Source organism: Ischnura elegans, chromosome 7 (assembly GCF_921293095.1).
Source record: "Ischnura elegans chromosome 7, ioIscEleg1.1, whole genome shotgun sequence".
NCBI classification, from domain to species: domain Eukaryota; kingdom Metazoa; phylum Arthropoda; class Insecta; order Odonata; family Coenagrionidae; genus Ischnura; species Ischnura elegans.
This window is the reverse complement of record NC_060252.1, coordinates 19,334,874-19,355,110: the sequence shown is the minus strand read 5'-3', so window position 1 is coordinate 19,355,110 and position 20,237 is coordinate 19,334,874. Positions and strand designations below refer to the sequence as shown.

At 38.2% G+C, this 20,237-nt stretch overlaps 1 protein-coding gene across 1 annotated transcript in view; it reads right to left on the bottom strand.

Annotated features, from left to right (window-relative positions):
* LOC124162554 (FMRF-amide neuropeptides-like) overlaps positions 1–5,076 on the bottom strand; it is a 49,270-nt gene extending 44,194 nt beyond the window's left edge. Inside the window, exon 1 of the mRNA XM_046539129.1 lies at positions 4,877–5,076. The gene's annotated coding sequence lies outside the window, so the exon portion shown is untranslated. The remainder of the gene's footprint in view (positions 1–4,876) is intronic.
* Positions 5,077–20,237: the final 15,161 nt, after the last annotated feature.

Genomic DNA, 20,237 nt, shown 5'->3' with positions numbered 1-20,237 from the left:
TCCGGCCTCGACGGTGGCGGGGTAAAGTTCTTCGCCTGCAAAACCAAAGGTCGTGGGTTCGAGTCCCACCTTGCTAAATTGCCTTTATGGGTTTGCGTGATCGTCCTACGTAGGTATTTGGTTGATTCCCTCGCAGTGGCTTCGAATGCGCTGTTTTCGAGGCGCTGTAGATAAATTGTAAAAATACGCTTTTTTTACATTGCGGTACATCCACTGAAAAAACGCTCAAAAATCGCCCACCGCTCATCCGCTCATCTAGTAGCCCAACAACACGAATCCATTCAGCTGGCAGTTTCTGGAGAATAAACGCTCACCTCCAAGCTTGCAGAATATGAGATGAGCGTTTAAATGCTCTGGACACTGCCAGCTTAGAGGATTCGTATTGTTGGGCTACAGGATGAGCGGATTTGATTAGGTATGCGATTGTTGAGCGTTTTTTCAGTGGAGGTATCGATTGTTCTTATGACAATTTTTGTCAAATCGTATGAAAAATATTGATAAATACTAGAACATATGCGTCATTACCACAGTGAGTTTGGCAAGGAGGAATGATCAAGTGCTCCGGTGTGATATGCTGGGCGAGGAGAGGAAACTTCTGAACCAGTTACGCAGGAGATAGGAGCCTTGGATGGAGGGAGAACTGAGCGGTGCGGGGATGATAAAATTCATGTTCGAGGGGAGAACAGAGTGTTTGCTGAGCGAGGGAGGGGGGATGAGAACAGGATTTACAGCCAGAATGTGTGGGAAGCAAGGGAGGAGCTTCTCACTCACTGCCTTCAGAAATGAATGGTTAAAAAAAGACTCTCATGCCTCCAATTTGCATTCATAAATTGTCTTTCTTTTATTATATTTCTTTAGGTTCGATTCCTGGAACATATAGGCGGATTGGGAATTAAGAGGGAAATTTAATTTGGGATGGCTGGATACGAAGGAAGAGGCAGGGGTGCCAAGTTATAAAAAATATTGGGGGGCCCCTAGAGGGGGTCTTGCCCTGGGAAATTTTATAAATATGAAGCGAGTTTTAAAGTTTTTTAAAGCGTTATAGAAGAGTCATATGATCAACATTAGAAGCCTGAAAACTCGACTCTCAATTACTGGACACTACGGGGAAAATTGACGAGCCTGACACATCTTTTCCTCACCCCGATAAAGGATTTTTTGAGGGGGCTCGGGCGTGGAGTCCGCACCACTGGGAAGAAGTGTTTAGCAGAATGGAGAAATTTTGCGAAAATCCAACAGAGGAAATAATCATTCGACCGTGATACGAACCCGGATCCTCCGATTTCCGGTCGAGTGCTTTAGCCAGTTAAGCTACCGAAGTGTGATTCCCCTTTGTGCAAGTTTCGCTCAATTTGTGCATCATTGCGCGGGACTCCGTAAAGATACCACCGTGCCTGGTGTCATCATACTTATCACAGAATAGAGGAGGCGAAAATGATGTGAAGGAAGAAGAACGATAAAGTGTTAGGCATGGTCAATGAGGAGAAGAAAGTGCTAAATGCTCATTCAATGCTGAAGTTAATGTCCCTTTCTCCGTTATGTACAGTGCAATTTTAATGACAGAGTTAACCCTTCTCACTTATTACGACGAAAGTGTCGCCTAAGTAATACTTGTAATGACAATATGTGTCTTTGGTACTAGGCATTCGTCATGACTAATTGCGCAGAAGTTCGACATCACTTGTTGATAAGCGAGCCCCAACCACTAATCGGAAGAATCAGCGTTAAAAATCAATACCTGCGATAATTGGGATGCCATAAGATCTCCTTGCAAATGCGAATTATTTTTAGGTTCGCATTGATGCGAGATATGACACGTCGCCGTATCATTCTGATATTTGAATTAGCCTTCACCTGAAAAGGTGTAGAAGACAAGAAATACGACCTTGCTGCTTAAAATTGACTTGGACTGATAGTCATACCTCACGAAAACGTATGATTCGCAAAATTTTTAAAACTTCTGCTGGCTTTGAAATACTAAACTTGCAGTAAATACGATAGTGAGTAGAAACGCCGGCAATGTAACCAATATTCACGCCCTGTTTCAATACTATCAACCTTCTATAGTACGTTAGCAATGACGAAGCATGTGTTCTAACCTCTTAGTTGAAATAATAATATTAAAATGTTGGAATTAAATGAATTAATCACACGATGTATTTCGAGTACAAAACAATCGAGCGATTTTATATTGTATGGATTTTGTGAAACCATGTGATTTTGCGAGTTAATCCTTAAACTTTTTTTGATGAATTCACTATGTTTTATCCGCAACCAGTCATATATATGAATTTGATTCAATTCATACAGTTCTGGCTATGATAATTCATATTTCACAATAGCAAATAGTAATACAAATGTATTCTTCTCTATCCTAATTTTCGTTCACGTCTTGTACGGTTAAAAAAATGCCCTTAATGCTTATTATGAACGATCCTCAAATAAGTAGCTCATCCATTGTAGCAGATGGATGGTCACCCGAAAGGACACATTAATATTGATCCGTCATACCTGTCAATTAGCAGAATACTCTTTTATCTTAGCTGTCGTATAGAGACAAAATAAACTGGTATTCTGTCTCGAAAAACACATTCTTACTTAACTTAAAATGGCGATAATCAATTTGTGGAAGGATCAACGATTAAATTCCAAGGAAAGTTGTATGCTTGAGTAAAGCGGAGAAATAGTGATGACAGTGTAAATAAATCTGCATGTGAATCACTAAATTATTCACATGCTTTGTTTGTAAGTAATGCAACGTAATTTTATATCACTCTAGCAATATCTATGTTTTATGAATACCAAAATTTACTCTTACGCCAATAAAGATCTGATAAAATAGTAACGGTAGTAGGCTAGGGATGCTGATGGATTCCTCATAATATTCTTATATGCGCTCTGAGGTATTTGTACTTTGGGGAGCGTATAGTGTAGTGGGAAGATCACTTTTGCTCTGACTGAGGGGGCTATAGGTTCAATTTCCAGTTGAGGCCTTCGGACACTCGAAAAAAAATGCTCAATGTGCGGCGGAACTCTGGTAAATTGCATCATACATTCACATGTGGTTAAGTCCGGGTTGAGCTTTACCATCACCTGACAAAGCAAACTATTTTACGGAAACACCGAATCAGTTAATTTGTACTTTTGCGAAGAAAATAATGAATATGGCCGAACAGTTGGCTTATTTTGCGACGAAATGTGGTAAAAATCGCCACATGCAATTTATCTTGACAGCGTCGGGCGGCTGACCGTATGGTCCCGGGTTCAAACTCCAGTTTCGAACACGGATCATCGGAAACTTTTAAGTAATAAACCTCGATGGCCCAGAAATAGGAACAGTCCTCCTTACCCTGACTTTGTTAAATGAACGCACCTGCGGGGATCTTAGTGTTGAATGCGGTTTTCCTTCAGTTATTTCCTTCAGTCAGGGATTTTGTCTCCTATTCGGGTCACGGAAATGTGAGTTGAAGTTTAGTGCATTTTAAAAATAAAACGATTAAAATAGACACCGCGGTGCACATTCTTGTTAGAGTCCGTTTCAAATGCAACATCTCGCTTAAGACCAATCCAATGAAGAAAATAATAAAGGCTAGGATAGATTAAAAAATTCTTTTCGTTACTTTCCCCATCATTATACGTTCTCCTTATTTTTATGGTGCCGGCCCAAGTGAATGAAACGGAATTTATGACTCATATCTCCAAATTATAAAATAACTCGCCCGTTTACGAGGGTGATACATTTTCATCCTCTAAATTAACCCTAATAATCAAGAGCTCCCTCTATCCAGTTTCCAGTTGTTTATCTTCGATATTTTCTCCGTTAGTATATAAAATCTGAGAAAGTAGTACTGTAGAGAGTATGGCGTTGGACTTGCATGTTTGAGGTTCAATTTCTGCAAAAGCCATAGCACACCTAAAGAAATCTTGATGATTGAGATGATTTATGAAAAGGATTCGGCCCCGTCACTCAGAATTTGAGAAATTAACACGCCTTGTTCGGGGCTTAGGTAATGGTATACTATTCACACACTCCGTGATTCAACCCAAAGGTTAGTTTGTGTGGGTTAGGGTAGAACTCTCTTCGGACTGAGCTACATTGAGTAAATTATTCCACGAAATTGAGGTAAGGAGGAGAGTCTCTTTCCCTTGACCACTTCTTACATATTTTTATGGAGGTTCCCAAAGGCTTTACCCGAGATTCGAACACGAACTCCTTTGATGTACATCCAAGCGGTGTACCTTTGAAACTCCCACGCTTCCCTGAAACCTCTAAATGCGAGCCACCCTGGATGCGTGCTATTCACACTTTACAGTCAAGTTTTGAGTGACCTCTGGCTATCTAAACCTGATTTCGTCCTGGAGCACTATGTGGCCAGAAAACTTCGTTAATTTTGAAGCTGTGGTAAAAAAGTGACAAGGCATTGAAAACGTGGAAATATTTTCTAAAAATATAATTTATTGCTATATCCCTCTGCGCGCTGGATAGGTGGTAGCTATCGGAAGTGACTCCACGGAAATCCGACCAGAGAAAAATATATGCTCGGAGCTGTGTTATAAGTTATGCAGAACGATGCTGTAATCTATTTTTTTACTTTGCAAGACGTATATTTCTCTAGAAATTTACCAAAACTATGAACTCCTCCACAAAATTCGGTTTTCGGTGCTGAATATATCGGAACCACAGCAGTAATAATCATAAATTCGCAGGTATTAATTATCAACAAAATATATTGCCGGTTTAATCCAATTATCAACAAAATATATTGCCGGAGATCCGAGATTAGAACGATATTCGGCCGAATTCCTTACCCTCTCGGGGACGCGGAATTTTTACAATTTTTTTGAGTAAAATTTAAAAAATAAATATTTTACTAACCTTGTCACCAAAGAGAAACCAGAAGAGAGATTTCCTCGAAGAAGAATCCTCCCAAATGGACAGCGAATCCTTTATCTCTTCCTTCCTCGATTCCGACGGACAACTGCAACTTGGTTGTGTGTATTTTAATGCGAGGAGAAAGAAAACAAAACAATAACGGGTACAACTTGCGGCGCGTGTTGCTTGTCCCGCCGGAGGAAATCCAGTCCTCCATGACAGGGGAGCTGGAGCCTTTTATAGCGGCCCTCTCCCGACTGGAAGGGTGATGTTCCGAGGGGTGGGGGATGAGGGGGGAGCGGGGGCGGAGGGGGGAATAATCACCTACCAACAGGAATCTCCCTCGCCCCCTCCCCTACCCCTATTTTTCTCCCCCCCCCTCTCCCCTATTCTCTCACATCTCCCTTCCCACAATCCCCCACTCATGAAAATCTGCCTCCCCTCCTGGACCACACAGCATCCGCGTTGTCTTCCTTCGTTCTCTCCCCCACCCACAAGAACACATCTCCCGTGCCTCTCCTCCTCCACATCCAGCACCACGCGTCATCACCCTCAACAATATAAAAGTCTCGTTCGCAACGTATTCGAGGATTTGTTTTTTTATAGATCATCGCTAGTTTTAAGAGGATCCTGGTTTTCGGGTTGATGTGGTGACTAGAGTAATTGCCAATGTTTCGGAATTCGTTCAACCGATTCAGTCGCGATATGTATAGTGGAAATTCGACATATTGGAACAAAAGGTAGTTTCAATTTTCCACCGTAATTTATTATATACGACGCTTTTCGGCCCACGGAACCGTCATATCGAACAAGACACCGTAGCTCATAACAACATCGCATTTATATTTAAGTACCTTTGAGGCTGGGATGGCGGAGTAGTTGACAAGTTTGAGGAAGGGGTAGGAAACAAGACGATATTGTACGCCTGTTTCCTACCCCTTCCTCAAACTTATCAATTACTTCCCAATCCGAACCTCAAAGGTAATTACATTTAAATGCGATGTTATCATGTACTATAGTTTCTTTTACCATATTATGGCTCTGTTAGCCGAAACGCGTCGTACGAATTAAATTATTGCGGAAAATAGTAATCACATTTATTTTCAAAGTTTCGGAATTCATTAAATTCATAAACGATGGATAAAAATGATTAGTTAATCATCCACACTGACGACCTGCATTCTATGTCTTTGAAAGATTATTATGAATATGAGGTCGAGAAAGAATAAACTGTGCTTCTTTATAAATACTCTTAAAGATTCTGGATGAAAAAGCATTTGCGTGAAATTCACCTGTTGGCTTCACGCCACGCATGCCCGGCGGTGAATCAAAGTTAAACGGTTAAGTCTTTTAAAATAAAGCTACATAAATATTTAAAGACAGAGCAGGACGCACGGAAAGGGGCATTGATAAGGATGGCGACAAAGTAATTATTTATTTAAAATAGATAGCAAAAGTATAAGAAAAATATTATTAAACTAATTTTTATGAAAACTGGAATAAAAATTTAGGAAAATAAGAATTTTTCTATGCATTTATACAGGTGTATTGTTGAAAACCAAAATTATATTTAATATATTCGTATACATAGGTTTAAATATGTACGGATGCCAACGATTATTCCGGCGATGGCAACGCGGGACAAACAATTTTCAAAAACTTACCGATCCCTGATCGGCATTTGGGTAGGTACACTTCAAGTGCAGGACTCCGTCCGTTGAGCCGCGGTCGCTTTCGCTTCCTTCATTGAGCAGAAAATTATGAATAGAAGAGGATTGGGTGTGGAAGGATCAGGAGGCATGAAATTTGGAAACGGGAGACTTTGAACATCATAAACCAATGCTATATACAGTGGAACTTGGTTATAACGGCATCGGCTGTAACGCCAACTCGGGTTTAACGTCACATTTTATACAGACCAGCCAAAATTGAACATTTTATGTTTTACGAAAACCCGTTTATATCGTCAACAAATATTGCGACGCTCGGGTATAGTGTCAAAAATTTTGCGATTCTTAGGTTGCAAAAGTGATAGTGTGATTGTATTATGTCCCAAAGTTCATAGATGTTTAGAAGAAGGATGCCGAAGATAGTCCTGATGAAGATGATGACCAGAGCGCAGAAGACTTCATTTGTCCGTCTGTTCAAGAAGCAATGAAAGCTGCTGAGACTCTCTCCCGGTTCTTTCGCTTCAGGGAAACGACTGCTTCAACACTCAGCGCGCTTTAAGACGTTTGTTGTACGACGGAGAGATTTATATTTCTGAAAGGACCGTACAAAAGAAGATCACAGATTTTTTCGACATTAAAGTAATATTTTTATTAGGCAATAAAATATTTAATTGTGAGTATCATTTTTTTATTAAAGTTTTTTTATTGTACATATTACAGTGTACGAGTAGATTTCAGTAAACAGTGTTGTATATGGCAGAACATTTGCGTCTTTACTTTGTCCTTTCACTCAGATTAAAGGCTGCTTTTTTTATAACGTCACTCGGATATAACGTTAAAAATCTTCTGGTCCCTTTGATGACGTTATAACCAAGTTCTACTGTATATGAAAACGGGGTGCGCGTCATTTATGAGGATAGGCCGGACACCTAAGTATTTTCATTTTCAATGTTTATAAATGATGGAAAAATAAGGGCGATGCAATCAACAAGATCCAGCGGAGTAATTACGTTGTATCTGTAATGGTATGGTATTTGAAGGAGGTGACCGACAGCTGAGGTCATTTGCGCCATCAGGGAATGGTAGGTTAAGGGGAGGGGGGGAGAAAAATCCGGCGTCGGCAAAGGCCTGCTCTTAACGAAAGGCACTAAGGTGATCACGACTTAACGGCCCATCCGGGCGGAGTGTTGCGCTTAAAATGTCCTCGACATAGCATTCAAGCAGGGATCGGGCAGTCTCTGAAAATTTTCTGCCACCGACGGGATTTGAACCCGAGCCCACGGGGTGGGAAGCCAATACTCAAGCATCCGCACCAAGCCGATCCCTGTCCATAATTTCTCCCAACCGTTTGCAAGTATCTTTTATTCTAACTTATGTTTAAATTCCGTTAAAGCTAAACATGTTTCCTCCCCTCCCCTATTCTCTCATATACCTCCCCCTATCTTCCCCCTCTCCCGTTCATGAAAACATCTCTCCTCCAAGACCATTCAACATCCCCGTCGTCTTCCTATATTCTCCCCCCCTCCCAAACAAATCTCCTGAGACTCTGCTTCTCCAAATCGAGCACCACGCGTCTTCATTCACAGCAATATAATAGTCTCGTTCGTGACGACTCGCGACACAAGAACATATCTTTACATATCGATGGCTAACAACACGTATCTCAAATTCAGCCGGTTTGTGACAGGTATCTTAAACAAAGTGTAATAACATAAAAAAATAAAATACAAGCAAAAAACTACTCTTTGTGTACAAATGAATGCTTCTTTTTCACTTTTATGAATTTTTGGTTTATAATTTTAGCGTAGGTACAATTGGAAAAACTTAATCGTTTTTTCTTTCTCTCCCGAAAAAATGCAATTTTTGAGATACGTGTTGTTAGAACCTAGGCATCGATATATTTTTCCGCACTCCAAATTAACAATAAATTCTGACTTTCCGCTCAAAAAAACACTTGATTGACCAGTGGTGTATCAAACACTCACTCAATGATTCAACCCGCAGGTTGATTTGGGTAGGTGAGGGTAGATATCATCGTGGACTGTGCAATAGGAGTGTGAAATCCTCTCATTCATGCTAGGAGGGGCAGAAGTTTAAGCCTCTTACTTATAGGCTTTCGTAAAAATCCGTACTTTAAGAGATATTGAAACTTTTGGCGCATGTAGAAAATATATCGTACCTTTCTAACATACCCTTGGAAATAACACATTCAAAGAGGTTGTATCTAAAGAATTCAATCAGATACCACATAATTGAAGTAAGTTAAACCGATTCAGGGGTGATATAGAGGAAGCTCGACGGATTGAAATAAAAGGTTGCAATTTTCCACAACTATTTCATTCGTACAGTGCGTTTCGGCTCACAGAGGCATCATCTGGTACAAGACAAGAGGACTTGTAGCCGATTATGGCTCCGGTAGCCGAAACGCGTCGTATGCATTAAATTCTTGTGGAAAAGTGCAATATGTTTTTATTTCAATAATTTAAGTAAACTTAAAACGAGAAACGAAACTAAGGTAAAAATCAAAAGATAATTGAATGGAAAATGATTTTATTCAAAATAAAAGAAAATTATATTGAGTTGAAATACAGATAAATTTACAAATATTGTCAAAGAATAAAATGTTTTTTATAAATTGTGGTTCTTGGGAATTGTTTAGTTCTTTGCATGTTGGGTAATAAAATTTTATATTATATTATATATTGGGTATAAAATTGGAGTACTAACTATAAAATAATGAAAACGATGCTAAGAAATTATTTATTTAAATGATGTCATAGTATGTATTCCTGCAGAGCTAATTTAAAATGCAGGAGAAAAGACGTTGAACCAGCTATACATAATCATTAGCGAAATGTATGTACAGAAAGAGATACCAAAGGACTTCGAGAGGGACATAATCGCAATTCCTAAGAGGAAAAGAGCGGAGAACTATGAAGATTTTAGGACCATAAGCCTGACTACACATGCGTCGAAGAAACTGACAAGGATCATTTAAAGAAGAGTAGAACGAAGATCAGATGAGTATCTGGATGAGGACAAATGTTGATTCAGAAAAAGCAGAGGCACAAGGGATGCAATATTGGCTTTTATGCTGCTCATAGATAAGAGAATAGAGAAGAACAAGCCAACGTTCGTTGCGTACGTGGACTTGAGAAGGCATTGGGCAATGTGGATTGGAACACAATGCTCGGAATCCTAGAAGAAGTCGCAGTTCTCTAAAATCGCAGAATAATCATCCACAGTTTATACAAAAACCAGGTAGCAGTGATAAAATCAGCAAGAATTAGGAAAGGAGTGAGACAAGGCTATGCTTTGTCAACCGTAATTTTCAACGTTTACATCGAGATAACAATCATTGAAATCAAAGAAAAGGCTTCGGGAGTGAATATCCATGGAGAAAAAATTATCATGCTAAGATAAGCCGATTACATAGCCGTCATAGCAGCAACAGAGAAGGATTTGAAAAATATTCTGATTAATATGGGTAAGGTAATGGGTAAATATCGACTGAAAATAAGCACGAAGAAAACCAAGATATTAGTATGCAGCAGAAGAGAAGAAGTTAAAAATAACATTAAAATAGGGAAGCAAAAACTGATAGAGGTGGATGAATTCAGTTATTTGGGAAGCAAGATAACTAGTGACGGGAGAAGCAAGAAAGAAATCACCAGCAGAATAGCCCAGGCGAAGTAGAGCATTCCACCAAAAGAAAGACCTGCTTACAGCGGGAAACTTAAATGTGGAAGTAAATAAACAATTCATAAGAACCTACATTTGGAGTATGCTCCTATACGGAAGTGAGGCATGGACAATGACCGTAGCGGAGAAAGCAAGGATAGAGGCCTTCGAAATGTGGTACTACAGAAGAATGATGAGGATCAAATGGATCGAATGAGGAAGTCCGAAGAAGAGTAGGAGAGAAGAGAAGCCTCATGAAAACCTTAATAAGAAGACGAAACGACATTGCAAGCCACATCCTGAGATATGGCCTGATCGTCGACAAGTAGATGGCAAGAACGGAAGAGGAATATCTCGAACAAAATATATGGAACAGGCAAAGAAAGATGTGAAAGAGAAGAAATATGTAGGTGTGAAAAGATTGGCTGATGGGAGAATTGAGTGGAGAGAACCAATCTGATGATTGTTGAACAGTGATGACGATGAATTGATGTCATTTGCTGACAATTCTTTTTACGACTCAGCGATAAACTAAAAATTACCTTTATTTTTTGTGTGTAAATATATTTTCTACTTTTAGCGTCAATTAAGACGTGTGTTAAAATTTTCCCAGAAGCGTTCATGAATCCTCATTTCGTGGGGAGGAGGCAATCCCAATACTAACCCCATGATATTTTATATGTAACTATATCAGAATGATATTATGCATATGGAGTAACACTTCATGAGACTTCATGAGGAGACTTCGTCACCACTTCATGCGCTCTCTCACGCTTCATCTAACTAATTCAGAATGGGTTACCACTGGAAAGGCGGAGTGAGGCATTTTGACTATGACATGTGGTCGTTCAAGGAAAACTATCATTATTTCCTAAAAACATTTACAAGGCAGATACCTGACTGCACAAACCTAAAGACCTTTCAAGTGGATGAAAAGTCACGAAAAGCCAAATTCATTAAAAGAATTTGTTCAATAGAGTGAAGGGATGAATTTCAGTGGCTCACTCCGTCGTTCGAGTGTTAATATTTTCTTCATATCCCTCAATTTGAGGAGGTAGTCTGTCCCATTTTCAAGGTGCCACTGTCAAGGTATTCTTTATGATGGATCTACGAACCAAAATCCGTTAAAGTGAATCCCTAAACTGAATCGATACAAAGGAAAGCGGTGCCATTCGTCAAAATCATGCTATGAGAGAGCATAGATCGTGACAAAGCTTTTACATGAAGTAGGTTAGGAGCTGCTAGAGACACTGAAGTGCTATGCTGAGATTGCTTGAGCAGTTAAAGACAGATTTATTTCAGCGAGTCACGGAGAAAATCATCTTATAATCTTCCATATCCGACAGAAACGATAAAATAATAGATGCATCATGCAGAAGTATAGCTTTAGAACTATTAACCCAGAGCAATTAAGTACTATATAATAAATGTTAGGTGGAACACAGTAGTAAAATATGTGTAATGTGCACCTATCATTGTTATCAGCTGGTATCCTAACACCCTCACCTTTTCAGTAGGCTTGCCGGGTAATATGTAGATGTAGCAGATTAGCGATTGTATGACCTTTCCCGATCATACCTGCTCATATGCTTTCAAAACTAAAGTTGATATTAACTTTCTAAGCACATGTAATCACTTAATCAGTGTGACAGGGGAATTGTTCATGGAGTGAAATGAATATTTTTTTTGCCTGCTGTCGAAATCTGTTGACATTTTCACGCATCGCAAAAGCATAATCTTCTCTAGATGAACTTTTAACCTTATATATATATAATGATGAAACTCATCATTTGGCGTGGCCGAAAATGATTTTGTTGCCATAATTTCTCGATGGGTGTTTATCTTCAAATTCAATCTTAATGTTTGAAAATTTAAAAAAAAATTAGGCTGGGGCTTCAGTGATTAATATTATCATCTTTTTTATAAAAGGAGACACTAATACAAGCAGACGACTTTCCCGCAGAGAAAGATTGAACTTAATTTTAATATTTAACAGTTAACTCATTTACAATCAAAATATTTTAATTTCTTTAGTTTTTGTATAATTTCACACAGCCGTTCCTGAGATATCCAGCATATGGAATCATATATCGACTTAATTACGCTTTGTTATGATTACCATTTTATAATTGCCAGCTTAATTATACTTTAAACCCCTAGGAGCAATTTATGGGTTAGCATCCAGATTCCATCCCGAAATAAAGTAGGGATGGTCGGATCTGATACCTCGGATCCAAATATTAGCGGATATTGCCCTTCATCGGATCCAAAGTCACGGAAGACATCGGATCTGGATCCGAAATTTTAAATAAATGCTTCAGTGAATGCAACGCCCCAGTAGGGTGGAAAGATTTCCGATTCTCTCTTCGAATGTGCCGTCGCATGCGATTCTTGTCCTACGCCACTGGTCAGTGGTTTATCCGAAGATTTTCCTGTTTTCATTTCCAAACCCAAGCGTAACAGTTTAGGTCCTAAGCATGTAAAGATGTAAAAAAAAAACAACTTGAAAGCCTATGAAAATATTAAAATGTGTATGAAAATCTAAAAAGCATTCCTTCGATTGTACGTACCCAGAATAAACTTGAATAATTACTTCGCTTAATTGCAGGCATTTGAAAATGCATTTGGATCAGAAAGATCCGGCTCCGAAATTCAAGAATCCGATCCGAATCCGGATACGAAAAAATCCTGGATCTGTCCATCCCTAAGAAAAAGTCATCCTTCGGCCCGACCAAATGGATAACTCCCTAACTTTTCTGTAGTCGGAGCACGTCTGTGGAATAGCATTCCAAAGAATGTAAAAGATTCTATGTCTCGGTCTTCTTTCAAGCAAAGATTTCTTCAATTCATTAAAACCTTCGAAAATTTATGACCTCGTTTTGTATTGTTTTTCATTGTAATGTATCTGCCTACTCCTGTGGTTACCATTTATAAATATTTTTAGTTTGTATAGATGTGGGTTTGGTAGCAATAAGTGATGGTGCTAAAAAAACGCCTGCAAACTCTTGAATAATGTGAAATACATAATATATCGCAGTTGCAATACCATTACCATGTTTAAAAATTTTATGTCCATGCTATTGGAAAGTATTTACTGGTTTTCAAACTTGTTAAGTATGCATTTATTTATTCGTCATTGAGATTTCAACTATTCGTAAGTAATGTTTTATAACATTAACCTCAGGTCTGTTTGAAATCGAATGCCATATTTGTTGGAGTAAATGATTTATCATTATTCATGTTCTACTTATTTAGTTATTTAATTATTTTTTAATGTTCTACCCTAAATGTTGTGTTGGGTATATGTGCATACTTAGGTTTTCTTGCTATGATTGATTAACTTCAAGATTTCATTTCTATGCTCTTGATGTGTTAGTTGTGCTGAATTCCATTCGGAAATATCTGATATATTTTGTACAAGTTCATTTTGTGATCTCTTTTGTATGTAATATTCATCTTATGTTATTAATGGACAGTTTGTCCAAGAAAAATAAATATTATTATTACCTTAGGTCACCATCCCTTGGACCGTCCAGCGTCTGAGTTTCCTTCACTCCCATACCCAGCATCCATGCCTGATCGATCGCACCTTCAACAAACTAAGTGGACCTAAACGGCACCCCCCCCCTCAATTGATTTCGACATCCTTTGGGAATGAGCACTGAAGTCAATTCAATGAATTGATGATCACCGCACGCAGGATCTTCGAAAGTCAATCTGGGAGCTCCCAGTATGCATTACGACCATTCCTAAAAAAATATAAAAATGTGACAGCAATCTTCGAAATTTTGCGAGGTAACTTTGTGCAACCTCGGTTGGGCCGTGGTCGAATGAAGAGAATAAAGTTTTGAAATAAATTAAAATTTTGCAAAAACCAGGAGTTGGGCCATCGTTGAATTAATAGATCATATTTTTAAACTTTAATTTAATTTGAAGATTAAATGGAAAATTTAATTTTAATTTTTAACAATAATTAGATTAAAATTTTATTTTTTTAACTTCTTAAGTTATTGTACAATTCCACAGTACTTTCAAAAATATATCCAGCGTATGGAGTCATATATCATCCTAATAACGCTTTATTTTTACTGCAATTTTAGATTTATCAGCAGAACTTTATTTTAAACAACTAAGAGAAATTTCTGGTTTAGCTTACCGATTTTTCAGTTACTTCGTTAAAACATTAGTGCACGAGATCGGTAATTTACGGATTTAATCAGACATTGTAGTTCATGTACAGATCAAGTGAGCAAATTTTTAATCATTTTAGGGTTTAGTGAAGCTGCGTTTTTCGGTTTGATCCGTAAATTTTTATCAATAAATTTCTGCGATATCTTCCGCATCGAGTCATATATGCTGTAATTGGTGTAGGCTATGAGGGCTTAATATTTTCAAAATTTCCAATAGCAGTTAAAATAACTGACTCTCAATCCTTTTCCTAGCTTTTTATTATGTAAAAAACCTGCCTATTCTATTACAACAAATTGCTTACGTATTTGGAGAAAATAAAGGAAATTGGTGAGACCAAAAGTAAAGTGAAGCAATGGGTACTAATTAAGCATAGAGGGTCATTATGCTTCACATTATATAGTATGTTTTTGTACTTTCTTAAGATATTACTTTGCTTGGAACAGACCCACTATTTGTTATTTAATTGTAAGTGGAGACTAATAGAGAACCTCCTGTTGAGCCTTAAAGAGACTCAGAAAGACATATCAACGGCTATTTTTATGAAAAAAAGAAAAATCAAATACTTCTTCCTGAACATAATATTTTGTCCAAAGAATTTCAAAAAGTTATGATTTTTAAACCGATGATCGCCAATACCGAGTGCATTTAAATACGTATCTCTTTCGAGTATTTCCTGTGAGAAGAAGTACTATTCCTCTTGCGAGTTAAAAATGAGTGTTAAAACCAGCCATAATTACCGAAAATAAAATTATGTCAAAAATTTCACCAAGTTTTAACCAATTTAACTAAACATAACGACAGTGATTTTTGAACCAATTAACTATAGTGAATTGTTGAATGATTCTCCCAGGATAATCTTAAATGGAAAATATATAGATCGACAGATATCATTCACCATTGAACTCAATACAATGGAAATACGACGTTGTTCGGCGTGCTGAATCAGCTGAAGCCAGGCCGAAACCTCCCGAAATTGCTCGCTACCATGCATTTTAAGCGGAAAAATAAGCTGTATTTGACGATAACGATATTTTTCTTTAAAGGGAATGAATAATGAATGAAGAAGCGTATTTTGGCTCTTTCTTTCGTTGTCAAAATCATTGTAAGCTGCGAATATTATGGAATGAGGAAAAAAATCAAATTTGCATGAATTATAATTAATTTTGCCTTTAAATGTAGTGCAATGCTCAAAGACCGTCCCATGGTGGGCAAATTTATTTATTATGAGATTCATGGCATATAATTCTGTGTTCATTGTCGTGATTCAACAGTAGTCGATTCCCTCGATTGGTCAATGGAAGGCTCCATTTTTTTCCATTCACAGCATGACCTTTAATTTACTTTCACTCCGCTGAAAACATCTCCGGTGAACAGGTAAAAGCCATACAAAGCCAAAGCCAAATTGCCTCTGGAAAACTTAGGTTTCATAATAAATTTCAGGTTAAAAAATATATTCCTGATTATCTTTACAAGGAGAATTTAATGATTCATATGTCAGCATATTGTAAATTTGGACTCGTTTGGTCCTGCGGACGCTGATTTTAATGGGGCTGTTGACGATTTATCTCTAAATTAAAAAGCGTGAGGCCTTAAGGGAATTTTCCATGCATAATTTCTTTTTTCTTGCTGTACATTTTAAAGTTTCGAAATTTGTGAAAGTGAAAATTTATCCTGAAAGTATTCTCCAAAACATATAACTTGAACCTAGGCTAGAATATGCCATGTATGCCTTGTAAAAGTTTTCATTTGCATTAAAAGTTATTATTGCTGGTGAGGTACAGAGGAAAGGCATCTTAAATATTTATCAAACAAGACGGCATTTTGGCACAAAGATTCCACGGTGTACGACGCGTTTAGATGTTAAATAGTCATCATTTGGCTTTCCAACGGTAAAGTCCATCTCTCCTTTCAATCAGTAGTGTATAAAATGGGCTAATTTGCCAATTGCTATTTATTTAGCTTGAGATTGGGTTTGAGAAAAAAGGTAACAGTGTCATTTCGTATGTTGATCGACCATTAACGCTTTTTGCAGAGAAATTGATGTCATCATTAGCTCGTGCCGATCGGGCCACCGATTCTCAGCTACTCCTTCGCTTTTCGCAAAGCCCTACTGTGGTTCGTTGTTGTTTCATACCCATGTTAACGATTGAAGGTTAATACAGAACGAATATGTCACCGACTCACGAAAAGTGGGCGGAAACTTTCACATTTTTTTTTAAATTACGAGAGAGTGGCTGATGTGGGAAAATTTTTCTTGCTGTAACTTATCTTTCTTCTCTATTTTCTGTATTATTTGTATTTAGTACGATTTTTTATCTTGGCGAGCGACCCCATTTTAAATTATGCATTGGCTAATTAGAAATGGAAGTATTAATAAGAGTGGGAGAGAAGATGCCTCGTGAGGCCTTAATGAGAAGAGGAAAATACCTAATCGGCTATATAAAGTGACTTAATGGCCTGTGGAAAAAACCGTCGACGGACAAGTAGAATAGACGAAAATAGAATAGAATATATTTTTATTATGCTCTGGGCTTCACCCTTTGAGTAAAACGCAATGTAGAATAATTGGCTCACCAAAAAGGAAACATGAAAAATTAAACAGAATTAGCGATTGGTACAAAACAATAATAAATATAAAATTAAAGAAATGGATGTAGCAGTATGAAACAAAAATAAATATGGGACAACAAAGTTACTAGGATTTAAATATCTCAAACTTCTTTATATGTAGTCTGTGAATTATTTAGCACAGTAGGTTCAATTTTGCTCTGCATTTAGCAGAGTCATGTATAATTCATTTTTGAATGCATGCATTTAGCCCTTCTGTTGTGAACAGATGTAGCTTAGTAGTAGATGTAGTGCTTAAAAGTAGGTGGATAAAATGCTTAAATGGCAAGGTAAACCTCGAATAAAACACATCATAAGGTAAAGAGAAATGAGAGAAGGTAAAGAGAAATGGTGTGAAAGAGAATAAGTACTTAAAAACAGTTGCGAAAAGATTACCATAGAGGAGAATTGAGTGGAGATGAAATCCATGTTAGGATCATTGGCCAGTGATGATGATATTACGTTAATCCGACCGGCAGAGTTTCACCACCCGGATGGCTGAGCAAGCAAAATTCGTGGAGGAATGAGATCCTCCCTCTTTCGTGGCAAACCACCACCTCTAACAGCCCAAGCACACGTGCGTGAATTTGACCCGGACATTGTCCACGTGGAGAGGAAATGCCTCGGAATGGACCTTTTTGAGAAATTAGGTGATAGTGCAAGACGTGGGCAGGTCCTTAACGAATGAAGAAAAGTTTACCTCCCTACTCCTTGTCAACCCTTTTCCCTCAAGAATTCCTCCCGATTCCTCATGTCCTCCCTTCACTCCCCCACCCCACGTCCTGGTACACTGTGATATTTAGAGGAGGCGACCGATAGATAATGTCATTTGCGCCATGAGGGAAGGGCAGTGAAGGAAGGGTCGAGAGAAACCCGGCGTCTGCATTAGCCTGCTCTTAACGAAAGGCACCAAAGGGACAACACCTCAACGTCCCATCCGACGGACGGGACTACGCTTGAAGTTCCCTCCTATAAAGCGCTCAAGTGATCAGACCAATCAAGTCTCTGAGAAATCTCCGCCATCGTCGGGTTATGATCATGGACCCACAAGATGGGAAGCTTACAAACTATCCATCACATCAACCCAATCCCCCTCTCCATATTCAGAATATTATCAATGTAGTCCGTGTTACTTTTGTGCAGTGTGCTTGATAACATTGAATTAACAGCCGAAACCTGTCGTACACAAGAAAAAGGTTCTGGAAGAGTACCATACTTCTTCACTTGCATCATTTTATTAGAATTTCAATCACCCAGTGTTTGAACGCGGAGGTTGGTGAGGATAGGGTAAGGTAGGGTGAAGAAACTCGGCGTCGCCATTACAGTTACCTGTTTATCATAAAGAGAAGATAAGGGAATCGTTGAATTGGAATAAAAATTCGTTGAGCGTTATATGGAGCGATAGAGGGAATCGATCTCTATAGAATGACGCTATCGAACACTGGACTAAGTAATATGGAATGACGACAACTCTATCCCAAAACGAGCATTTGACCATCTTGGGAAGGACCTTGAACATTGAACTTCATTTAAATGCATAGGAGTTCAATAAAATATGTTTTTTCTTCAGCCCATAATATTTTAGATGGATGGATTTATTGCTTACAACTGACACGAATTGAAACAAGGTACACATGCTATGATTGCAAAGTAGGTTGTCTCGAAATAGTACCTGTGTTGAAGCAACCTCCATATGATATATACATTGCTAACATTGATGTATAGTACATAATAATTTGTATATGAATACATTGTAAACATAGAAAATAAATGAACCAAAAAATGAAGTTTGACATGAATAATATATGACTGAGACAGTAATATTTTACAATAAAATAGGACACAATTCAGCAGTTCAATTCCTTCAAAGAGCACTTATCTTTAAGTTTAAACAGAGCTTATTTTTTCACTTAAAGCTCCAAAGGGACTACGGCTAAGCGTCCCTTCCGACGGACGGAGTGCTACTCTTGAAATGCCCTCCACAAAGCACTCAAGTTATCTTATCTCTGAAAAGTCTCCGCCACCGTCGGGATTTGAACGCGGACCCACAAGATGGGAAGCCAGCACCATCCATCACACAATCCCGATTCCCCTCTTCATATTCAGACTAATATAAAATGTATTCCGTAGTACTTTTGTGCAGTGTGCTTGATAACATTGACTTAACTGCCGAAACCTGTCGTACACGAGTAAAAGTTAGTGGAAAAGTGTCATTCTGCTTGCTTTGCATCATTTTATATGAATCCCAATCACTCAGTGTTTCAATCCGAAGGTTTGCGTGGATGGGGAAAGGTAGATTTCACCCCAAACTAACTATATGGATGTGAATTCCACAAAGTCAGGTAGGGTGATCGGTTCCTACTTCTTAGCCATTTCGCACTACGAAGATTTGGTCCCTAGGGCTCTCCCAGGTTTTGATTCCGGTACTCTTGCATCAAACGCTAGGCAAGTGAAGACTCTAGGCTACCCTCATTGGCATCATTACTATTTTGAATAAAACTTCCTGGAAATGCAATTGGCTGATTTAAGAAACTTCAGTGACTCAGCCGGTAGTGAATCTCTATGGAGGCCTACTTAAGTGCACTGTTGCGAATATTTCATGGAGGAAAAAATCGTGACCTGGACTTAAGATAAATTCTAGACTTCCAAATTGAAAAAATGGTGCATTGAAATATAAATTTTTAAAATAAATATTTTATATTTGATTGTAAGTTGTGTAAACAAGCTGCCATGTTGTTTATTTAAATGAATTAAAATTAACAATAGTAGTGAGGAAGCAATAATGGGAGGCAATAATGGGAGTGAGGGACGCAAAAAGAAAGAGGGGGGAGTCGGATTGTGATAGTTATGGCGGACGGGTGTTTCCCGAGTTTGTATTATTTAAAGTGCAATAAAATATTTGTAAGTGAAGTGAAAAGAAGAGAAATTAATTAAAACGTTACATTTGTTATTATTTGGAAGTATTGCCATGTGAAATACAAATCTGTACTCTGTATTGCAGATATATCAGGCAAAGACATACAATCTGATACGTTGAGTGTCACTGCTAGCACACATTTTTTCATAGACTGTTTCCTTGTTTCCAGTCTTGAAGCAAAGTAGCTGCTATCTTGTCATGAATACCGTCCTAGCTTGGGCCATACGATTCTTGATGTCTGTTATGCTGTGTAAATGAAACGACCTCTTCGATTTAAAGAAGACGCAATATCGTAAAC